The sequence below is a fragment of the Felis catus genome, chromosome F1 (assembly GCF_018350175.1).
Source record: "Felis catus isolate Fca126 chromosome F1, F.catus_Fca126_mat1.0, whole genome shotgun sequence".
NCBI lineage: Eukaryota > Metazoa > Chordata > Mammalia > Carnivora > Felidae > Felis > Felis catus.
The window spans coordinates 59,274,879-59,296,739 of NC_058384.1; the positions used below are offsets into that span (position 1 = coordinate 59,274,879).

Sequence of the window (21,861 nt, forward strand, 5' to 3'; positions counted from 1 at the left end):
CTTTTTTATTCACATATTTTAAGATGTTTATTTACTTAATTTCTGAGAGATAGAGATAGATAGATAGAGAGAGAGAGAGAAAGAGAGAGAGAGAGAGCATGAGTGGGGGGAGGGGCGAAGAGAGAGGGAGAGAGAATCCCAAGCAAGGCAGAGCATAGCCTGCCATGAGGCTTGATCCCATGAACTGTGAGATCATGACCTGAGCCCAAATCAAGAGCCGGATGCTTAACCTACTAAGCCACTCAGGCTGTCCTTTAAATAGTGAGTTACCCCTGTTCATTTATGTTATGAATTTGTTTACAAATACATATTGTATTTACTAATAAATAGTGACTCAATGTCTCTTGTTTTCATTGGACAAAGATTTATTCTTAATTTTCCATCTTTTAAAAAAATTTTTTTGAACGTTTATTTATTTTTGAGAGAGAGACAGACAGACAGACAGAACATGAGCAGGGAAGGAACAGAGAGAGAGGGGGAGACACAGAATCTGAAGCAGGTTCCAGGCTTTGAGCTGTCAGCACAGAGCCCGACGTGGGGCTCGAACTCACAAACTGTGAGATCATGACCTGAGCTGAAGTTGGACGCTCAACCGACTGAGCCACCCAGGCGCCCCTTAATTTTCCGTCTTAACTCATGGGAGACACCTTCCTATAATTCTCCCTCATTTCTTTGATGAGTGACATTCTATATTTTGAGAAACACAGAATATTCCGGGAAAATATGGGGAACTTTTTAAAGGAGAAACAAATGAGCAGAATTAATACAATGTGATTGACAAAAGGTAGTTTGTGAATCTGTCTTCATCAATTAATTCTCAAACTTAGAATTAATGATATGGAGGAGCTGGGTTTTCTTTCTTTTTCTTTCTTTCTTTCTTTCTTTCTTTCTTTCTTTCTTTCTTTCTTTCTTTCTTTTCTTTCTTTTTCAATTTATTCATTCATTTTGAGAGAGAGAATACACAGTGAGGGAGGGGCAGAGAAAGAGGGAAAGAGAGAATCCCAAACAGGCTCTGAGTTTGGAGCCCAATGAAGGGCTCGAACCGATAGACCGTGAGATCATGACCTGAGCTGAAGTCAGATGGTTAGCCGACTGAGCCACCCAGGTACTGCTGGGGGAGCTGGGTTTTAATCCCAGGTTTGTCTTGGTACACAGCTCTTACTCTTTTAATTGTGCTGTGGTGCTACCCCAGTTACTTGGTGATTCGGCCATAGTTCACATAATTCACATAATTTACCATTCATAATTCTGTGACTCTGCCTGTCCTCTTTTATTTTGAACGTGAGAGGCGAAAAAATGCTCCCTTTAATTTAGGCTCATTCCAGAATTATTCTAGCAACAATTGAGAAGTAGCATAGCCATTATTTCCCATCTATACTTTAGGTTGAGCTCTTTCTTCTACTTCCATCACTTCCTCTACTAGGTCCTGCCCTAACGTGCTCTGAAGAATTATTTGCCAATAAGTTGTCACTTGATGGTAGCTTAAGGTAGTTTTTTAATCTCCATTTTTCATGGGAATCCTAAAGGTTAAATAGCTATCAAACACTGACATAACAAATACGAAGTGGTACAATTTCGGATACTGTAAAGGTTAACTTCGCATATGTTTTGCAGCAGAAGACTTTTGCAATGCCTCTGAAATCACCTCTTTGGGTGGTCACCTTTTCCAAATATGCATAAGGTCAGCGCATACCCTTGAACACACGCATGGCCCATCGGCTCTGGAGTTCCCATGTGGGAATGATGGCTCCCACTGGCTGGAGGATGCCAATGAAAGCTAGTGTTGGTGTCTCTAGTTGAGGGGGGAAGACAAATTTAAACATGGAGTGCTGGCTGTCCAGAACTGTTGCATTGTTTTCCAAAAAGGGAAAAGAGAAAGTATATCCTGTGGCAAAAATAACAACATCGAGGTCCTCTTCTGTACCATCTCCAAAAATGGCTGATGTCTCTGTGAACTCCCTAACATCTGATTTTATCAAAACTCTTCCAGATATTATGTGATTGGGTAGATCATCACCACAAGTAGCTTGATGAGTGAGAAGTCTGAAGAATAAAAATTGAAATTCAGGAAAATTAATATGTCTTTTGGGATAGGAGTTGAGCTCAAAAATATTTCAAATATTTTTTGGTTGAGCTAAAGAAAAAAAAAACTTGCATTTTTGTTTTATAAAAAATTTCTTTAGGTCAATACTTTTTCTGAATTGTTTACTGAATAAATACCCTGTACTTATTAGAATGCCAATAGCATTTATTTAATACTTATTATATGCAAAGAGAAGATTTTGCAATGGTATATAAGTTTATGCCAATGATAATATTGACATCTAATTTCTTGGAAACCATTTTTTGGGGGAGAGATTTTTTAAAAGCAATTGGTGGAAGTGTTCATACTAGAATAGGAAAATTAGATCATATTCTGATTTCCATTTATTTCGAGAACATACATACCACTTTTATAAGCTTTACTGACATCATTTAATACTTAGTAGTCTCCCTGCTTCTACCCCAGCCTCCCTATAATTTCCCCTCCACTCGGCAACCTGAGGGATCCTTTGAAAACGTAGAATTATATCCTGATGGGTTTCTATTTCACCAAAAATGAAATAGAAAGCTATGACCATGCCCTGACCCTAAAAATCCCCCTGTGATCTGGCTCCTGCCTACATCTGTGAATCTATTTCTTACCACTTCCTCTCCCCCAACAGTCTCTACACTGGGTTGGTTCCTTGCTCGTTCCATCCAGCCTTTGAACTTGGGTTTCTTCTGCCCAGAATGATATTCTCATCTTAGACATTCTTTCAGGTCTTGCCTCCTCACTTCCTTCAGGTCCCATTCAAATGCTCTCTCATCATATATGCATTCCAGAACCACCCCATCTAGAAAAGATTCCTCTCCCCAACTCTTCTTACTGTTTGTTATAGCACATATGACTCCACGTCATTGCGTTATCCCCTGGTTGGTTTCTCCCCTACTAGAAAGGAGGTCCAGCTAGACCTAGGACTCCACCTGACCTTGTCCTTATTCTACTCCCAGTATCCAGAAACATACGTGACCATAGCAGGAACTCAGAAATATTTATTAAATTTATCCACACTGTACACAATCAATTCTTTGTGCTTGCACGTTTATACCTCATAACAGATAGGAGCTAGGGATTGCATTTTACCAATGTAAAAAAGAAAGAAAGAAAATACTTAACTACACCAGGGTGAAAAGACAGAGGCAAAATTAGTTGTTTTTCTTTTAATGTTTATTTTTTTGAGAGAGAGACAGAGACAGAGCTTGAGCGGGGGAGGGGCAGAAAGAGAGGGAGACACAGAATCCGAAGCAGGCTCCAGGCTCCAAGCTGTCAGCACAGAGCCCGATGTGGGGCTTGAACCCATGGACAGTGAGATCCTGACCTGAGCCGAAGTCGGACACCCAACCGACTGAGCCACCCAGACACCCCAAAATTAGTTTTTAAAAAACCTAGAACATACCTGTGTTTAGGTAGTAACCCATAAATGTTATGGTTAAATCAAGTGTTTAATTTATTCTCTGCCCATCTGTTGATTAAGAACGTAGGGTAAAATTTGTTGAGGATGGTCTTAAAACGAGTGAAGAGAACAGTGTCCTTGGGCATTCCATTATCCCAGACCCGGTTCCAAATCCACACACCCCGCCTTGTGCTGAGATACACCTGGGAGAGAATGCAGATAAATGAAATATAGATGCCTCACAGTATAAGACTTTCCTTTCTCAGTTTTTCAGATGTTCTCATTTGGCTCATGAGAGATGGATAAGAACTCTCTTGCCTTGTTAGCTTGAAGAGTTCCTCTGTCCTCAAAGACAGATAGACAGACAGATACAATCACACACACGCAAACAGACACATTTGGCTTGTGGCTTATAGTTCCAGAAATCTCCCTCAACTTTCTTCTGGGTCTCACTCACTATCCCTCTTGCATTTTCCCCAAAGCAGTGTTTGATGCCTGCCATCTCTTACATTGCAGATTCTGGACAAACACAATGATGTAAGATGACTAGAGGTCAACAGATTGACATGTAAGATCCCATCCATCTGCTAATTATGATATTATAGAATTTGGAATACATACTTGGTTACTATGTATCCCTAGAAATCTAGGTATGGAAGGAATCAGAGTTGGGAGATGTATCAAGTGTTGTATCAGTGAAACATAAAGGGATTTAAAGTGGTTTTCTGATATAGTTCATTTTTTTTAAATATATATTTTTAACATTTATTTATTTTTGAGAGATACAGAGACAGAGTGCGAGCAGAGGAAGGGTGGAGAGAGGGAGACACAGAATCTGAAGCAGGCTCCAGGCTCTGAGCTGTCAACACAGAGCCCAACATGGGGCTCGAACTCATGAACCATGAGATCATGACCTGAGCTGAAGTCGGACTCTTAACCGACTGAGCCACCCAGGCGCCCTTGATATAGTTCATTTTTTTAACTTGTGGCTGTACCAGTGAAGCTGACACTCTCTGGTGAAAATAATATGGCGGTCACTAAAGTTTGAAATATCGATTTTTATTCAATTCTCATTTTTTAAATGTATTATCAAGATTGCTACCAAGAAAACGAGTGTGAAGAGGTAATTAACAATCAGGATTGAAGCAGTGTGTGGGTACCCACCACACACACTTCATGCAATGCCAACATCTCAGAGGGCAGTGGGCAGGGTGCATCTCAGGAAAGAGAATTTTAGGAACCAAACCTGTGAAGCTACATGACTGAGCTCAATTGCCAAGTCAGCTCCAGAATTTCCAATGCCAACCACAATGATTTTCTTCTCCTGAAATTTCTCTGGACTCCTGTATTCACAGCTGTGGATATATTGACCTTTGAACCTGTTGATTCCTGTAGGCAAGAATAGAATTACTCAAGAATTGGTCTTTATGTACGTATGTATGTTTGTTTGTTTATTTTTATTTTTTTTTAACGTTTATTTATTTTTGAGACGGAGAGAGACAGAGCATGAACAGGGGAGGGGCAGAGAGAGAGGGAGACACAGAATCTGAAACAGGCTCCAGGCTCGGAGCAGTCAGCACAGAGCCCGACGCAGGGCTCGAACTCCTGGACCGTGAGATCATGACCTGAGCCGAAGTCGGACGCTTAACCGACCAAGCCACCCAGGCACCCCTGTTTGTTTGTTTATTTTAAGAAAAGAGGGAGGAGGAGGGGCAGAGAGAGGGAGAGAGAGAGTCCCAAGTAGGCTCTGTGCTATAAGCACAAAACCTGATGAGGGGCTTGATCCCATGAATCTTGAGATCATGACCTGAGCCAAAATCAAGTCAGACACTCAACCAACTGAGCCACCCAGGTGCCTCTATATTATTTTTTAAAGCTTATTATTTAGTTCAAAGTCCATTCTATTTAAACCTCTCATTTGCTGTTTTACTGATGCTGGCCTGCAGATTGTATCTGCCCAACATCATCAGACAGAATAAATCCTCAAACACTTTTGTTCTAGATCATAAATTCCAAGCTTAAACAAATTATCAGGTTTCTAAACAAATCAGACATCTAATTTCTGCCTCCTTTTTACTTACCTATTCCTTGCCAAGCCTTCAAAAGTGAGTTAGGCTCCTATTTAAGTAATGCATCTTCCTTTTCCTTCATCCTTGTTATTTACAATTACTGCTTTGGACCCACTTTCTGTCTTGCTTTCCCAACCCAAGCTTCACCCTTGTCTAGATGTTTCCATCTCAGGCTAGGCCCAGCACATCCTTCCCACCAGCAGTACTCACTCTGCTTTACTACTGGGGACAAACACTCCAACATCACCTATAGGATCTGAAGCTAAAATAATGTAGCAACTTAATATTTTTGCCTAAAAATTTCCTCTGACTTAAATAGAAACCTCATATGGCAAAGCCATAAAAGCTGGTTGATTTCGCAGTATTTCATTTCATTTATTTATTTATTTAAAAAAATTTTTTTTTTAACGTTTATTCATTTTTAAGAGACAGAGAGAGACAGAGTATGAGCGGGGAAGGGGCAGAGAGAGAGGGAGACACAGAATCGGACGCAAACTCCAGGCTCCGAGCTGTCAGCACAGAGCCCGATGCGAGGCTCGATCTCACAAACTGCGAGATCATGACCTGAGCCGAAGTCGGTCGCTCAACTTGACTGAGCCACCCAGGTGCCCTGACAGTATTTCATTTTTTAAGCAACACTAGGGTCTGCACATATGGGCTTCGTTTGCTCCTCTTGTGACACAGGACAGCCCTAGTCAGTCCTGACTGTGAGTCAGTCCTTGCCCTGTTTCTTTTCCCCTACAGAGTCTGACCTAAGATCTCAGCTTTCCTTCGGAAGTTCTTCAGTCCTCACCTAGTGAACTCCTGGCACGGATCTAATTGTTCCCAAACTCCATCTTTCCGAGTTGCGTAGTCCATAAAATTTCTCATCGGTCATTTCCCCTCCCCTCGGGCCCACTGCGATTCATCTCATTCCTGAAGATAACTTTTTTTTCCCTCGCGTTTATGGAACAGCAAAGATCTTCAGTGAGTTTCCCAACACCTAAAAGTTACTGTGTTTTCATCCATCCTTTTTCTGTCTCCCTTCCCCAGGAGAAAATATTTCTCTTCAACTCTGAAATGAATCCCTTGCCCTGTGGGCCAAACCGTGAGGGGGTTTTGAGGTCAAACAAATGTAGGCATGAAGGTCAGCTTTTTTTTTTTTTTTTTTTTTTTTTTTTTTTTTTTACTACTAGGGACATTTGCAATGGGTATGGTTTCACCCAGCTCATAGGAACGGTATCAGATCTGTTAAAATGTTCCTAAATAGTAAGTACTTGAGAAATAGGTTTAATACTTTTCTTTAAGTATCTTCAGTCCCGGCCCACACTCTCCTATTTTCAGTGACCATCTCTTCAGCCTTGTTGCTTCGTGGTCCCCTCCGTCTTTCTCCCTCATGCAGGCAGAATCAGCGTCTCCTGCATCGTCCCCTGTCGCAGGAAGTGGCGACTCAATTGCTGGGACCAATGATGTGAAAGGTACCCTCGATACCTCCCTGCTGCATCTCAGTTCTGGCCCATCAGCAAATTCTATCATCTCTATGTTCAAACTCTATTCAAGACCCAAGCACTTCTTTATGTCTCCACCGCCACCCACCTGGTCCAAACTACCATCATGTCTCCCCTGAATTAGCGCAAGAGCCTCCTCCCTGCTCCCCCCACTTCCATGTCTACTACTCCTTCCCCAACTCTTCTGAGCACAGCAGCTAAAGAGATGAGAGCACGCCTCTACTGGGCTCAACACCTCTTAACAGCTCTTAACCTCGCTCAAGGCCAGAGTGCAAACAATGCCCCCCCCTCCTTCACTCTCCGAGGTCATCTCCTGCCTACCCCATCCGCTCCTCCCACCACACTGGACCTGGGAGGCACACTCCCCCATCACGGCCTTTGCACCTGATGTTCTTCCTGCACGGGGCGCCTTCTCCAGATATCTGCATCACTTCCTCAACTCCTCTGGGCATTTGCTCAAATGTCCCTTTCTCACGGAAACCTTCCCTGGCCACTTCATCTAACCTTGCATCGCACCCTCGTCCCCAAACTCCTCCCCTTTCCTGCAGTTATCACCTCCCCATATTTATCCCATTTTTGTCTGTGTCCATCTGCCGTACGCATGCTCCTTGCGGGCAGGGGTTTTGCTTGTTTCGTTCTCTGCTGAGCCTCTGGACTCTTGGTGCCCAACAGGTATTTCTTGAATGACTGTTGAATGATGAATACGGGAATATTTAAATCTCGAATCAACTAACCAAGAGATTTCTCTCGACCCATTTAAACCTTCATTGTCTTCTCAGACACTGGGAAACAAACACACACAGCAGTGAAAGTGGGGGGCATCTAGAATCTTCTAAGATCCCCAAAGGAGTCTCAGGTTCAGCCCTGTTTGAGAAGATTGAGCATGCATCCTTCTCCTAGGGATAAACAGGGAGGCACTGTGTAGGTAAACCATTCCTGCAGCATTCCTTATATGCGAGGTGCTTAAGCTTCCAGATAGTAAACAATAGCATTGCAGCAACTTCTAAGATGTGTACATGGCTATTTATATTCATCATGCTATGTACCTACATACACCTTCGGGGTGTTGTATGTAAGCAATGAGTCACTGGAATCTACCCCCAAAACCAAGAGCACGCTGTGTACACGATATGTTAGCTAACTTGACAATAAATTATGTATATGTATATATATATATGATATATATGATATATATATATCATATATATATAAGCTAAATCTTATATATATATAAGCTTATATATATATAGCGTATATATATATAGCTTATATATATATATATATAAAATAAATCTTAATATATTTTCTATAGCTTTGATCCTACTATTTATTCCAAACTATTTTTTTTTAGTTTTTTATTCATTTAAGTAATCTCTACACCCAACGTGGGGCTCAAACTCATGACCCCGAGATCAAGAGTCACACGCTTTTCCAAATGAGCCAGTCAGGAGCCCCATATTCACTCCAAACTATTGCCAACACACAACAATTCCCACATTTTGCTTGTTAGTTGTGGAAAAATGTAACGCTTTTCTCTGAAAATAACCCAGAACTTGTGGCAATAGGTATTAGTAATTTCAATTTTTGATTTTATAATATTATGTATTATTTGAATGGACCCCGTAAGAGCATGCATTACTTTATAATCAGAAACAAATAATGTTTCTTTTGAAAATAGGGTGACTTTCTGAGTGACGAACTTTCTTCGAGAATAACAACAGCAACAATGATAAAACCCCACAGCGCCAGTGCCTTAACGCTCCATATGACATACCTGGAAAGTTCTGGAGTGGCAGGATGGGCTCGGTGTAAAGACCACTACACACCATAATCCCATCAAAGACATAGGATTCCTGCTTCCCTGTGGTCTCGACCAGGACGTCCGTGCAAGAGAAGTCGGAGCGCTTCCTCACGCTGTGCACCTTTGACTGGGAATGAGACCAACTTGGACATGTGGCCTCTCTTCCTGGCTGCCTCCTGTCCCAGAACTTTTGGCCTCATTGAGTGAGGTTGGTTATAGCTACTCTCCCTCGGGGTTTTCTGAAAGAGTTTCTTTATAGCTGGTGTTCCTACCAAGACCTTTTTAAGTAGAGACGTAAGCCAGCACGTCCCAGCTGTGGTCCTGAATGTAGTTGACGGTGAGCCAACACCAGGTGCACCGTCTGGCGTTTTCAGCCAACCCATCATACCTTTTCCAGAAGGAAGTAAGGATGGAAGGTCCTGCTGACTCCACCAAAGAGGCACACAGGGCTCCCCTCCAAGATTGAATGCCTGTGCCTTGCTGCCCCTCACTTAGCCTGGTTCTGGACTCTACCAAGAAGGTTCTGCATATGCTGAGTGTTCCCGGCTCCACTTACCAGAAACCGGATGTGCTTCGTGAGGTCAAAGTGTTGTGCATACATCCTGAGGTACTCCATGATTCTGGAATTGTGCAAGTAGTTGGGGAAACGATCGGGGGAAGGGTAATCGCGGTAGGTTGTCATCTCCTTCGAAGTGTTGCTGGTGGCAGATTTGTAGACACTTGCCCTGCCACTCGTAGTCTCCTCCTGCCAGGAAAAAGAAGATACTTCCCATCTTTTAGAATACAAGAGTAACAGTTAAAAAAAAAAAATCAATCCCTTCACTTGTCAAATTGTGAGGCTCCTGGGATGAATTCCTTCAAAGAAAGTAAAGTTGCTTTTCCAGTACCTTCACGAAGAGATAAGATACCTTGCCTTAGTTTAAAACAACAGATAATTTTGTTGAGGAACAAAGAGGAGAATATGAAAAGGTGGAAGCAACCTGAAAAGAAAAATGTATGTAGAATACCAGAGAGTGAAAATAATCAGAGGAAGTTGGGGCTGCCTCTCTGCCCACTGAGCTCAGAGGGGTCAGAGTCCTGGCCAGAGGATATCCAAGAAGTCCATGCTGTTTGTAGTGACAGAAAAGAATACAGAGTGTTAGTACATTTGGCTTTCTTTTTTCCCTCCTTTTTTTAATTGATGATTTTTTTTCTAATTACAAAAGCATCAAATGTTTATTACAATTTTATAGAAAATCAAGATGAATATCATTCTTGATGATCATTTTTTTTTCCAAATTTTTATTTAAATTCTAGGTAGTTAACATATAGTGTAATATTGGTTTCAGGAGTAGAATTTAGAATATAGTGATTTATCACTTATATACAACACCCAGTGCTCATCACAAGTGCCCTCCTTAATGCCCATCCCCCACTTAGCCCGTTCCCCCCACCTCCCTCCCTCCATCAACCCTCAGTGTGTTCTCTATCATTAAGAATCTCTTAGGGTTTGTCTCCCTGTCTCTTTTTTCCCCCTTTCCATATGTTAATTTGTTTTGTTTCTTAAATTCCACATATGAGTGGAATCATGTGGTATTTGTCTTTCTGATTGACTTATTTCACTTAGCAGAATACCCTCCAGTTCCATCCACATTGTTGCAAATGGCAAGGTTTCATTCCTTTTGATGGCTGAGTAATATTCCTGTGTGTGTGTGTGTGTGTGTGTGTGTGTGTGTGTGTGTGTATACATATGTTACATCTTTATCCATTCATTAGTTGATGGACATTTGGACTCTTTGCATAGTTTGGCAATTGTTGATAACGCTGCTATAAACATCGGGATGTATGTACTCCTTTGAATCTGAATTTTTGTATCCTTTGGGTAAATACTTAGTAGTGTAATTGCTGGATCATACCGTGGTTCTATTTTTAACTTTTTAAGGAACCTTTATACTGTTTCCTAGAGTGGCTGCACCAGTTTACATCCCACCAACAATGTAAGAAGGTTCTCCTTTCTTCACATCCTCGCCAACTTGATGATCACTTTAAATGTTTTGATATAGGGGCGCCTGGGTGGCTCAGTCGGTTAAGCGTCCGACTTTGGCTCAGGTCACGATCTCGTGGTCCGTGAGTTCCAGCCCCGCGTGGGGCTCTGGGCTGATGGCTCAGAGCCTGGAGCCTGCTTCCGATTCTGTGTCTCCCTCTCTCTGACCCTCCCCCGTTCATGCTCTGTCTCTCAAATAAATAAACGTTAAAAAAAATTAAAAAAAAAAATAAATGTTTTGATATATATGCTTTTGGTCTCAGTTTCTCAATCTTTCAGAATCTCTATTATCTACTTATCTATATGCATACAGATAGGTATATTGTATTTTAGCACTTCACAATATGTTACGGTTTATAAAGAGTTAAAAAAAATTTTTTTAATGTTCATCCATTTTTGAGAGAGAGACAGACAGACAGATAGAGCACAAGCTGGGGAGGGGAAGAGAGAGAGGAGACACAGAATTTGAAGCAGGGTCCAGGGTCCAAGCTGTCCGCACCTAACGCAAGGCTCGAACTCACAAACTGTGAGATCATGACCTGACCCGAAGTTGGACACCCAACCAACCGAGCCACCCAGGCACCCCTAAAGAATTTTTTATATACATTACCTAATTCAATCTTGTGAAGCACATTATCATGCTAATTTTTCAGGAGTCCATACAGCACATAATATCTGTTATGTGTGTTAGCAACCATTCCTGATTTTTTTTGAAACTAAGGCTAGACACTTAAGTGATTTAAGGCTAAGAAAAGAAATACACCACCACTTAAAATATGTTGTTTTCTCCCGGGAAGAATTTATTATAATCTTAAAATATAGTCATTTTAATATGTGCACGCAGAAAACACAATTGGGGAGGTTATTTTTTTCATCTTTTGTATATTATTGGTGAAATAAAGAATCAGTAATACATGTACTATGAATATTCTAAACTTGAATCCAGAAAATATGGAATCTAATTCCTGCTAAATCACATCAACTTTAAGAACAGATCAAAATATGTGTTTTCTCCCTGAAAATGAAGAGTATTGTTTAATAAATGCCATTGTAGTGAACACTCATATATAAAAATATCCCTTCTGAGAAGGATAGCTTCTGCAAATATAAGCAGCATTTTTTATGAGTGAGAGCTTAAAAGATGGGTATCAGATGAGATCAGATGACATGATGTGGTATTTTGTGGCATTCTGATGTGGTCCTGGAGATATATCGTTGTCTGGCTTGGATAGGGAACCTGACATCAAATCATTTCTCTGAATCTATTTCTTCGCCTGCAAATAGGTGCTTGCCTCTCTCACGGAGTTATTGTGAAGACCAAATCATGCACAAAAAATGCTTAAAAACCTTACACACCTCAACAAGTGCATATAGTGTGATATGACGAATAGCCTGTGTGCACAGGGTGCTGTAGACATCGGGCGTGGAGGCTGGAGAAGCTTTCGTAGAGAGAGGCCTGTATTGGTTAAGGTCCAACCAGTAAGATGGAAACTGGGGCACCTGGATGGCTCAGTCAGTTAAGCATCCTACTGTTGGTTTTGGCTCAGGTCATGATCTCAGGGTTCCTGAGTTTGAGCCCTGCGTCAGGCTTTGTGCTGACACACGGAGCCTGCTTGGGATTCTCTCTCTCTCTCTCTCTCTCTCTCTCTCTGCCTCTCCCCTGCTTACTCTGTCTGTCTCTCTCAAAATAAATAAATAAACTTAAAAAAAAAAAAAAAGAAAAAGGAACATGGAAACTACTCCCAATAATTGAAACTGGGAATGTAATGCAGGGAATTGTTCTTCCAAAAAAAAAAAAAAAAAAAAAAAAAAAAAAAAGGATAGACCTAAAAAGCCAACTAGGTGTTGGTGAGACATCCCAGAGATTACCTTTCTTTTATCCCCACATGGCAACCTTGGAGGTCGCATGGTCAAGGGGCATAACTCTAAGTTGGAAAAGGACCGCTTAGTCACATCAGACTATGATGCGGGACAGAAACCGTTATTGTGCTAAGTCCCGGAGATTTCAGAGTTTGTCTGTGGGACAGTTAGTGTTAGCTGCCCTTACTAGCACATATATATTATTAGGATGAAGATCAAAATCTACAGATAGATCAAGCATTAGCATGTATGTGGTAGCTGAAAGCCAAGCTGGGGTGATAAGGAAGAATCCCAAGGGACTTGCAAAAAGTAAAGGACCAGAGGATCAAGAATAGAACCACAATCAGCCACGTTGAGAGGCCAAGTGGAAAACTATCGCGTTGGAAAAGGAGAGAGAAAAGACAGTGAAATCACGGAAGCCAGGGACAAGCGGTTTTTAAACTGAGTTGGTTTTTGACACTTTCAGATCCCCTTGAGAAAGCAAGAAAACTCAACACAGGAAGTCCATCTGACTTGACAGCTTTGATTGGTAACAGCCGTGAGAGCAGTTTTCTGGGAGGGCTTGTATGTCCACTAGGTAATGCTGGTGGAACTTCAGGAAGTTAGACTCTGTAAGGAGGAAGGACTGTTGGAGCATCATCCTTGGGGGAAGGAAAGATTGGGATTCGACGCACAGGTGTAGGCACTAATAAAAATAATAATTATTACGCTGGTAGTTGAGGATAAGTTACTGCTGGTATCTTTGCATTCCTACTTCCAGATATGGAAAAGATGTCATCACACATGCGGTAACATAGTCTATTCAAACTTTCCTGGTATCTCCACAGTCCTCCAATGTCATTGGTTCCTTCAAAGCAGGTGGGCTCCAATCCCTCCTCCAGACAGATCTTAATGGCCCCTAATCCACTGACCCCAGCACCAATCACCGCAATTCTCTTTCCTGGCATTGTTCCCTGTATCAGGGAATTTATTAGTAGAAAATCAGATTTTTCTTGTCATGGAATTTTCTTCTACAGTTCAACATCATTAGGTTTTTTTTTTCTTCCTAAAATTGCTAGTAATGCATTTAAGTAATGTCCTACTCAAAGCTGCTATCCAATTCAAAGGTTCTCTGAGCGACAGAAAACCCTACCTCACACAAGACTTTCTCATTTTCAAGTACAAAGTAGATTGCATACAAAGTAGATTGCACCAGGGGGACCCTGGGTGCCTCAGTCGGTTAAGCGTCCGACTCTTGATTTCAGCTCAGGCCAGGTCAAAGATGGAGCCCCTCGTGGGCTGAAGATTCTCTCTCGCTGTCCCTCTGCCCCTCCCCTGATTGTGTGCGCGCATGTGCTCTCTCTCTCTCTCTCTCTCTCTCTCTCAAAAAAAAAAAAGTTGATTCCTAAAGTTACACACACACACACACACACACACCCCTCCATATACAGATTTTGCACAAACTGACTTTTAACTCCTTCTGCTACTACGATCTGCTTGCCAAAACACTCATGTCGGTGACTTTTGCACAATTTACTTTTGATTTAAGCCAGAAAATGCCCACTTTTGCCCTGTGATAGGGTTTGAAGTGGGTGGGAAAAAGAAAACTCCAACAGAGCATTTCATCAAGTACGTATCGCTCATCTCACTGTTCTTGGGGCAGAGTGCAAGCTACATACATGTAAACGTTCTTCACAAAAGTAGTCCAACTGCCTTCATCCTGAAGATTAATGTTCTGCCATTTGCTCATTCAGTAAACATTCACTGGTATCTACTCTGTTGCAGATATGACTTCAGTTGGGCAGATACAGCAGTGAACAGATCTAACATAGTTCCTTGAGAACATTCCAATGATGTAGAGAATAAACAAGGGAGTAAATAAATAGTAAGCTGGATGATGATACACACTATGGAGAAAAATGAAGCAGGGTAGGGGCTGTGGGGAATCCAGGAGGCAGGCTATTGTTTTCTATAACACGGTCAAGGAAGGGCTCCCTGATGACACTGAAGCAGGAAGTGGGGGACCAAACCCACCTGTAGGCATCTGAAAGAGAATTCCAAGCAGAGAGTCTGAGGCAGAAACATGCTGGACATTTTTGAAGAAAATCAAGCGAAGCTTTGTGAGTGGGTGCCAGAAGGGTAGAGGGTACAATGAGGTTGGAGATGAAGTATTAGGCGTCAGTGTCAGGGTCAGGATCAGGGTCAGGGATCAGATCAGGCAGTGCACTTTTCAACGGATGGAGCAAAGAAAACATACGGACAATATCAACAGGTATTCAGAAATGCCACTTATCTGTAAGTGACTCTGAGGACACCACTCTCCTCACCCTGTCTGCTCTATGAGCTTGCTCTGTCCTCTGCTACTCAGTTGAAACATGAGGAGATAGAATTTTCTTCCTTCCTTCCTACTTCCCTTCCTTTCTTTCCCTCCATCCCTCTTCCTGTCTTTCTTCCTTTCTCTCTCTCTTTTCCTTCCTTCCTTCCTTCCTTCCTTCCTTCCTTCCTTCCTTCCCCCTTCCTTTCTGAAATAGTTTTTTAAAACTTTTTAAAAAAAACTTTGTTTATTTATTCTGAGAGAAAGAAAGAGAGAGAAATTGCGAGCAAGCAGGGAAGGGGCAGAGAAAGAGAGAGATTGAATCCCAAGCAGGCTCCACAATGTCAGCGCAGAGCCTGATGCAGGGGTTGAACTGCAAGATCATGACCTGAGGTGAAACTACAGTCAGACGCTGAACCAACTGAGCCACCCAGGTACCCCTGAAATACAGTTTCCTTAGGAGAGGTCTCCTTAACTCTCTGGTGATTTCCTCCCTGTATCTTTGCTCTTTAGCTGAATTTCTCTCTGAAAGAAAAGCTGAATTTCTCTCTGAAAGAAAAACTGAAAGGAATTCTGTACTGCATTTTAAAAAAGTTTTTAAAAAATGTTTATTTTTGAGACAGAGAGAGAGAGAGAGAGAGAGAGAAAGTGGAGGAGGGGCAGACAGAGAGGGAGACACAGAATCCCAAGCAGGCTCCAGACTCTGAGCTGTCAGCACAGAGTCCGATGTGGGGCTTGAACCACGAACCGTGAGATCATGACCTGAGCCAAAGTCGGACACTTAACCGACTGAGCCACCCAGGTGCCCCAGGAATTCTGTACTGCATTTTAATACGTTTCTATTACAGTGGATTCGAGCTGCTATTAAAATATGAGACTTTTTTAATCTGGAGTTCCTTGGTAAATTCTTTTAAATTAAGGCTTATTAACATAACCCTGTACCATTTGATGTGTTGCTATTTACTTGAAAATGTATCCAGAGGCTACAAGCAATGAGTTTACCCAGTGACAGCAGCTAGTCCTTAAATAACCCCCCTGAGTACACCAGTTAACACATAGGTTTTCCACGCACTTCGCAGGATTGTAATATCAGCCAACACCCTAGATCACAAAGTAGCAGAAGGAGTCTATATTAACAAAGAAATTGCTACCAACAGAAATACATAGACAATGAATGTTGCATTTAGTAATTTGAAAAGTGAACCCAAATACTCAGTGTCCATGTGTTTAATGCCAAGGCTATTATGTTTCATTGGGACATATACATTTGTTTGAAAAATCACCTTTCAAACATCAAAATTTATCCGGTCACTTTTCTCCAGGGTAGTTGATTTCCTTGGCTGCTGAAATAAAAGGCTATTAGCATGTGCAATCTGTGTTTAGTGTGTTGTAGGTGTCTCCTTGATCATTTATATGCTGTTGCTTCTTCAGCAGCTCCCCTTGACCTCCAGTGCCCAGCCACCTCTGTCTATTTATCCCCTCATCTGAAACAAACTCAAATTAAATCTCAGTTGGCAAAATCTCTCTCCCTACGTGTAGCCACCACTGACCTCAACCTGTCTTCTTCCTCACTGGAAATGGTAATGAGTTGCTCTTTGGATAAATTCTTAGTCCAGTTTTCCTTCCCTTGTGAATATTCCAATGAGCCATTTTTTTTTTAATTGCACATGTAGAACACAAGGATATTTTTCTAATCATGCACTTATATGGCACAAAATAAAACATTTAAAATCTCATCAAGCCCCAATTTCTTTGAGGAAATCAAGGTCATAAAACTAACCTGTCACAAGAAGGAAAATAACAGCAGATTTGCTCTTGAAGTTTCCTGGTGCCAGGGTGAAGAAACGGGCTCTGAATCCTTGTCTCCTATGAAGACTACTGACTTCTTCTTTGCTCTGTTCTCTACTGAGGAGCCCGTCAAGGCGAGTTTTATGCGATGGCTAATTTGCAAAAACTCCTCCTCTTGTCTCTCCCCCTTCCACCTGGATTCTAAAGTTGGGATTCGGGTAAGAAACTGTCATGATTGTCAAATTTTTCTAAACATAGTCATTGTATTGGTTTCACAAAGTCTGATTAAATCAAAGGTAAGAAGGAGCCTGGGAGCAAGTTCATTTAGACAGTAGACAGTTTGGAAATTGATCTATAGTGAAACTCAGCAAACATGGGGAAACATTTCATCTCCTGGGATGATAGATAATTGATTTAAACGTATTTCTTCTTTTTAATTAATTAATTAATTTTTATCGATTTGTTTTTATTTTTAACTTTTTTTCTAAATATAATTTATGGTCGGGGCGCCTGGGTGGCGCAGTCGGTTAAGTGTCCGACTTCAGCCAGGTCAAGATCTCGCGGTCCGTGAGTTCGAGCCCCGCGTCAGGCTCTGGGCTGATGGCTCAGAGCCTGGAGCCTGTTTCCGATTCTGTGTCTCCCTCTCTCTCTGCCCCTCCCCCGTTCATGCGCTGTCTCTCTCTGTCCCAAAAATAAATAAACGTTGAAAAAAAAAAAAATTAAAAAAAAAAAAATAAATATAATTTATGGTCAAGTTAGCTAATATACAGTGTATACAGTGTGCTCTTGGTTTCAGGAGTAGTTCCCATGATTTATTGCTTATCTACAACACCCAGTGCTCATTCCAATAGCCAAGTTGTGGAAAGAGCCCAAATGTCTACCAACTGATGAACATTTGATGTGGTTTATATATACAATGGACCTAGTTTTTGTTTTAGAGAGAGAAAGAATGCGGGCAGAGAAGAGGGGCAGAGGGGGAGAGAGAGAGAGAGAGAGAGAGAGAGAGAGAGAGAGAGAGAGAGAGAATATCAAGCAGAGTCCACACTCAGCATGGAGCTCAGTGTAGGCTTGATCCCACCATCTTGGGATAATGACCTGAGCAGAAATCAAGAGTCTCACACTAAACTTACTGAGCCACCCAGGTGCCCCGAACACAAACACATTTCATTTGATAGAGGATCATCACCAAATTTAGAATAGGGAATGGAGCCATTGACCAAAAACATAACTCGTACATAATTTTGTACCCATTTCTGACATTTCTTAAAGGTAAATTCCTACAACTGCAATGGCTGAGTCAAAGGGCATTTGAAGAAGTTTTTCAGATCTTTGATGTATTGTTTCTAATAAAGATTCAAGCGGTTTCATTATAATTTAAAATGTTTGAAGATACCTTTTCCTTCCTCCTTGTTAATTACATAAATATTCCATTTTCTTAATGAAATCTGCCATTCTTTGAATATCAGTGAGTCTAAACTCTGTTCGTTTATTTTTGGTCCATTTGTATTTTTCTTCAATGAGTTTGATGGATGTCATTTTTACATGTTTCTATTCTTCTTGTTGAAAGAAATCTTTAAAAAAATTTTTTTAAACTTTTATTCATTTTTGAGACACAGAGAGAGACAGAGCGCAAGTGGGGCGTGGGCAGAGAGGGAGGGAGACATAGAATCCGAAGCAGGCTCCAGGCTCCAAGCTGTCAGTGCAGAGCCTGACGCGGGGCTCAAACTCACGAGCTATGAGATCATAACCCGAGCCAAAGTCAGATGCTTAACTGACTGAGCCACCCAGGCACCCAAGATAATTATACAGATTTCTAATTTCATCTATTGCTGTAATGGATTATATTAGTAGGTTTCCCAATTGAACCATATATGCATTTCCCCGTTAAATCTTACTTGGTCATGGTATACTAGTATTAAAAAATCTAAAAATCTAAAAATCTAAATCTAAGAATACTAGTATTAAAAAATCCCTCCTGAGGGAGTGGGAGGCCACTAAACTTCCCAATGAACTCAGGAGCTGTGTATCTGGGATCTTGACCATGAGATCCCTGCACCTGTGTTAGTGTTGTTACTCCTTGGCCATTTCCCAGAATGAACAATTTCAAAACAAGTAAAAAAGATCTAATTTACTTTTTTGAAGGCCCCATATCATGCTCTGAGGTTAAGGGACCCCTAGAAATAAGGGTATTAACGGATCTAAAACAGAAAGCAAGGGAAGGAAATCTTTGAGTGGGTAGAAAGAAGCAGACAGAGTGTTTGCCTAGGGTTGTTCTCAAACATAACCGAGTGGGGACCCACTTGGTATCAGACATACAGTGAAATTCTATCAAATGAGTTTAGAAACCAAAAGTTTGAGGACACACAATGAATGAAATGCTGAAGTCCGTAAATCCTCCACCTGCCTTGTTCTAAGCATTTCGTTTGGCTCGTGTCCTTAGTCAGAAATACAACTTCTGGGGCACCTGGGTGGCTCAGTCAGTTGAGCATCAGACTTCGCCTCAGGTCGTGATCTTGCTGTTTGTGAGTTCGAGTCACGTCAGGCTCTGTGCTGACAGCTCAAAGCCTGGAGCTTGCTTCAGATTCTGTGTTTCCCTCTCTCTCTGTCTCTCTCCTGCTTGTGCTCGCTCTCTCTCTCTCTCAAAAAATAAATGAACATTAAAAAAAATTAAAAAAACCCACAACTTCTGAATTGCCTTATAGCAAGCACATCTAATTATGGGAGGGGTTCTAAGAACTGAACCTACCTGAGATTCCTACAGTCATGTTCTCAGGTGCTGACTTAGTTTTGCTTTATAACTGATGAAAACTAGATTGGAAGCTTATATAATACAATAAAGTTCTCTAATAAAATTTTGCCTTCTATTTCACGGTAATGAATTGTGACATTATAACACATCTTAATAACTTTGTGGTAAATCTTATTAGTCCTTTAAAATCATTGCCAGTATTTCTTCAGTTAATTAAAATCAGCGAGTCTATTTAATGGGCAATGTGATTACTATAATTAATTAGGAACAGACAAGGTAAAAAGTCTCTGAACTAGAGGTTTCAAGATTTTGTTGAATCAGGGAAGGTAAAGTTCCTAAAATCAACATCTTCAATTGCTTTGTGACTTTCTTTTCTTTAAAAAAAATTTTTTTTAATGTTTATTTATTTCTGAGACAGAGAGAGACAGCACATGAGTGTGGGAGGGGCAGAGAGAGAGGGAGACACAGAATCGGAAACAGGCTCCAGGCTCTGAGCCATCAGCCCAGAGCCTGATGCGGGGCTCGAACTCATGGACAGTGAGATTGTGACCTGGCTGAAGTCGGACGCTTAACCGACTGCGCCACCCAGGTGCCCCAATGTTTATTTATTTCTGATAGACACAGAGAACACAAGGTGGGGAGAAGCAGAGAGAGAGGGAGACACAGAATCTGAAGCAGGCTCCAGGCTCCAAGCTGTCAGCACAGAGCCCGCTGTGGGGCTTGAACTCACAAACCTTGAGATCATGACCTGAGCTGAAGTCAGTCGCTCCACTGACTGAGCCACCCAGGCGCCCCTGCTTTGTGACTTTCTGAAGTGCAAGCAGAAAGGTAAAACTGGCAGCTAAACTCCTTCTTATATCTTAAGTAATTAATTTACACACACACACACACACACACACACACGTATATAGACACATTTTGACTGTAAAGTTATAATTTATAGATAATTGATAGTCATGTTATGCATTGTACCTTAAAGACTGCTAAATCCATCTACTAAATGTTCCAGCGAAAAGCAAAGACCCACAACGAAGCAGCTGGAAACTTTGTACACAGGGAAAGCACTGAACTTTTCAGAAGAATTGTTCATCTATTTGCTGCTATTAATCTGTGTGAGTCTGAGCAATGCCTCTCTTTTTTTTAATGTATAAAGTAGGAATGATAATATATGAAACGAACCTCACAGAATTATGGTATGGTTTAGATAAAAAGCTACACTTAAAGATATTTTCAAAAGCAGAACATAAACTACAAGTTTGTTTTTTATTATTTAGAATGTTACCTATTTCGGTGGTTTTCATACCTAGTTGAGCATCAGAATCACTAAGGAACTTAAATAAATGCTGAACATCTTTCTGGGCTTCACTTTATATTTACTAAAGCAGATTGTCCTGGGGAGAAATGAAAAATCAATATTTTTATGAAGCTACCAAGTTGTTTCCAGATTTATATCACATAAAACAGCACCTGCCATATCTCAGATCCTTTGAATGGTAGGCAATTTCCCCACATTTGGTATCTCATTTAGACCTCACAAGAGTTCTGGAAGTAGGCATTTTTATCCCCACTTTACAGATGAGGAAAAATTAAATAATACACCCAAAGTCCTCTGGGCATATAATTGTTATGTGCATAACACATTATTATGGGCATAATTGTTATGTGGCAGAAACATCATTGGAACCCTAAGACTGTCAGGAGGCAAAATCTTTGCCAGTGGTTTCCAACTTTCAGGTGTTCGTGGCACATTTGAGGGCTAGAATTTCTAAAATGATACTGGAAAAGATGAAAGGACTTAATAAATCGAGGCAAAAGCCATGGCTGGAGTGTCACAGTGGCCTTCTAAGCAGGCACGTGTCACTTGGCTGGCCATCGACAGTGCAATGCTGTCGCAGCAGAATGTCACTGCCTAACTGAAACTGCATGTTCCATGGGACGTGTGACCATGTTTCTTGGGTGCTGACTCCCTGTTGCACTGTGCTTTTCATTTCTAAGTGCATGAAAATTCTCAATGTCTATCTGATCTTCATGGCCCCAAAGATATAGGTTCTTAGTTTGACAAAAATTAATTTTGCACATTTGCCAAAATTTGATGCACGCTGAAAGGTCCGCAGACCATATTTCTTCCACTAAAGCATGCCTCCTACCTATTTAAGACAGGTGTTTTTTGTGTGTGGTTTGGGGGTGGGTGGTGGTAGTGATATCAAATTCTTTCTTATGCTAAACATAAACTTATACTTAAGGTCTAACATAGACTGTCTGTTATCCCCATTTAACGTGTGCCATTTTGCTTTATTTGAACTTAGATTTTTTCC

General features: G+C 41.2%; 1 long non-coding RNA gene across 1 annotated transcript in view; it reads left to right on the forward strand.

The window, feature by feature from the left end:
• The window catches only part of LOC109495470, a 36,266-nt gene extending 26,287 nt beyond the window's left edge, over nt 1-9,979 (forward strand). The window contains exon 4 of the long non-coding RNA XR_002150877.3: nt 8,711-9,979. This is a non-coding gene — a long non-coding RNA (uncharacterized LOC109495470). The remainder of the gene's footprint in view (nt 1-8,710) is intronic.
• Nucleotides 9,980-21,861: the final 11,882 nt, after the last annotated feature.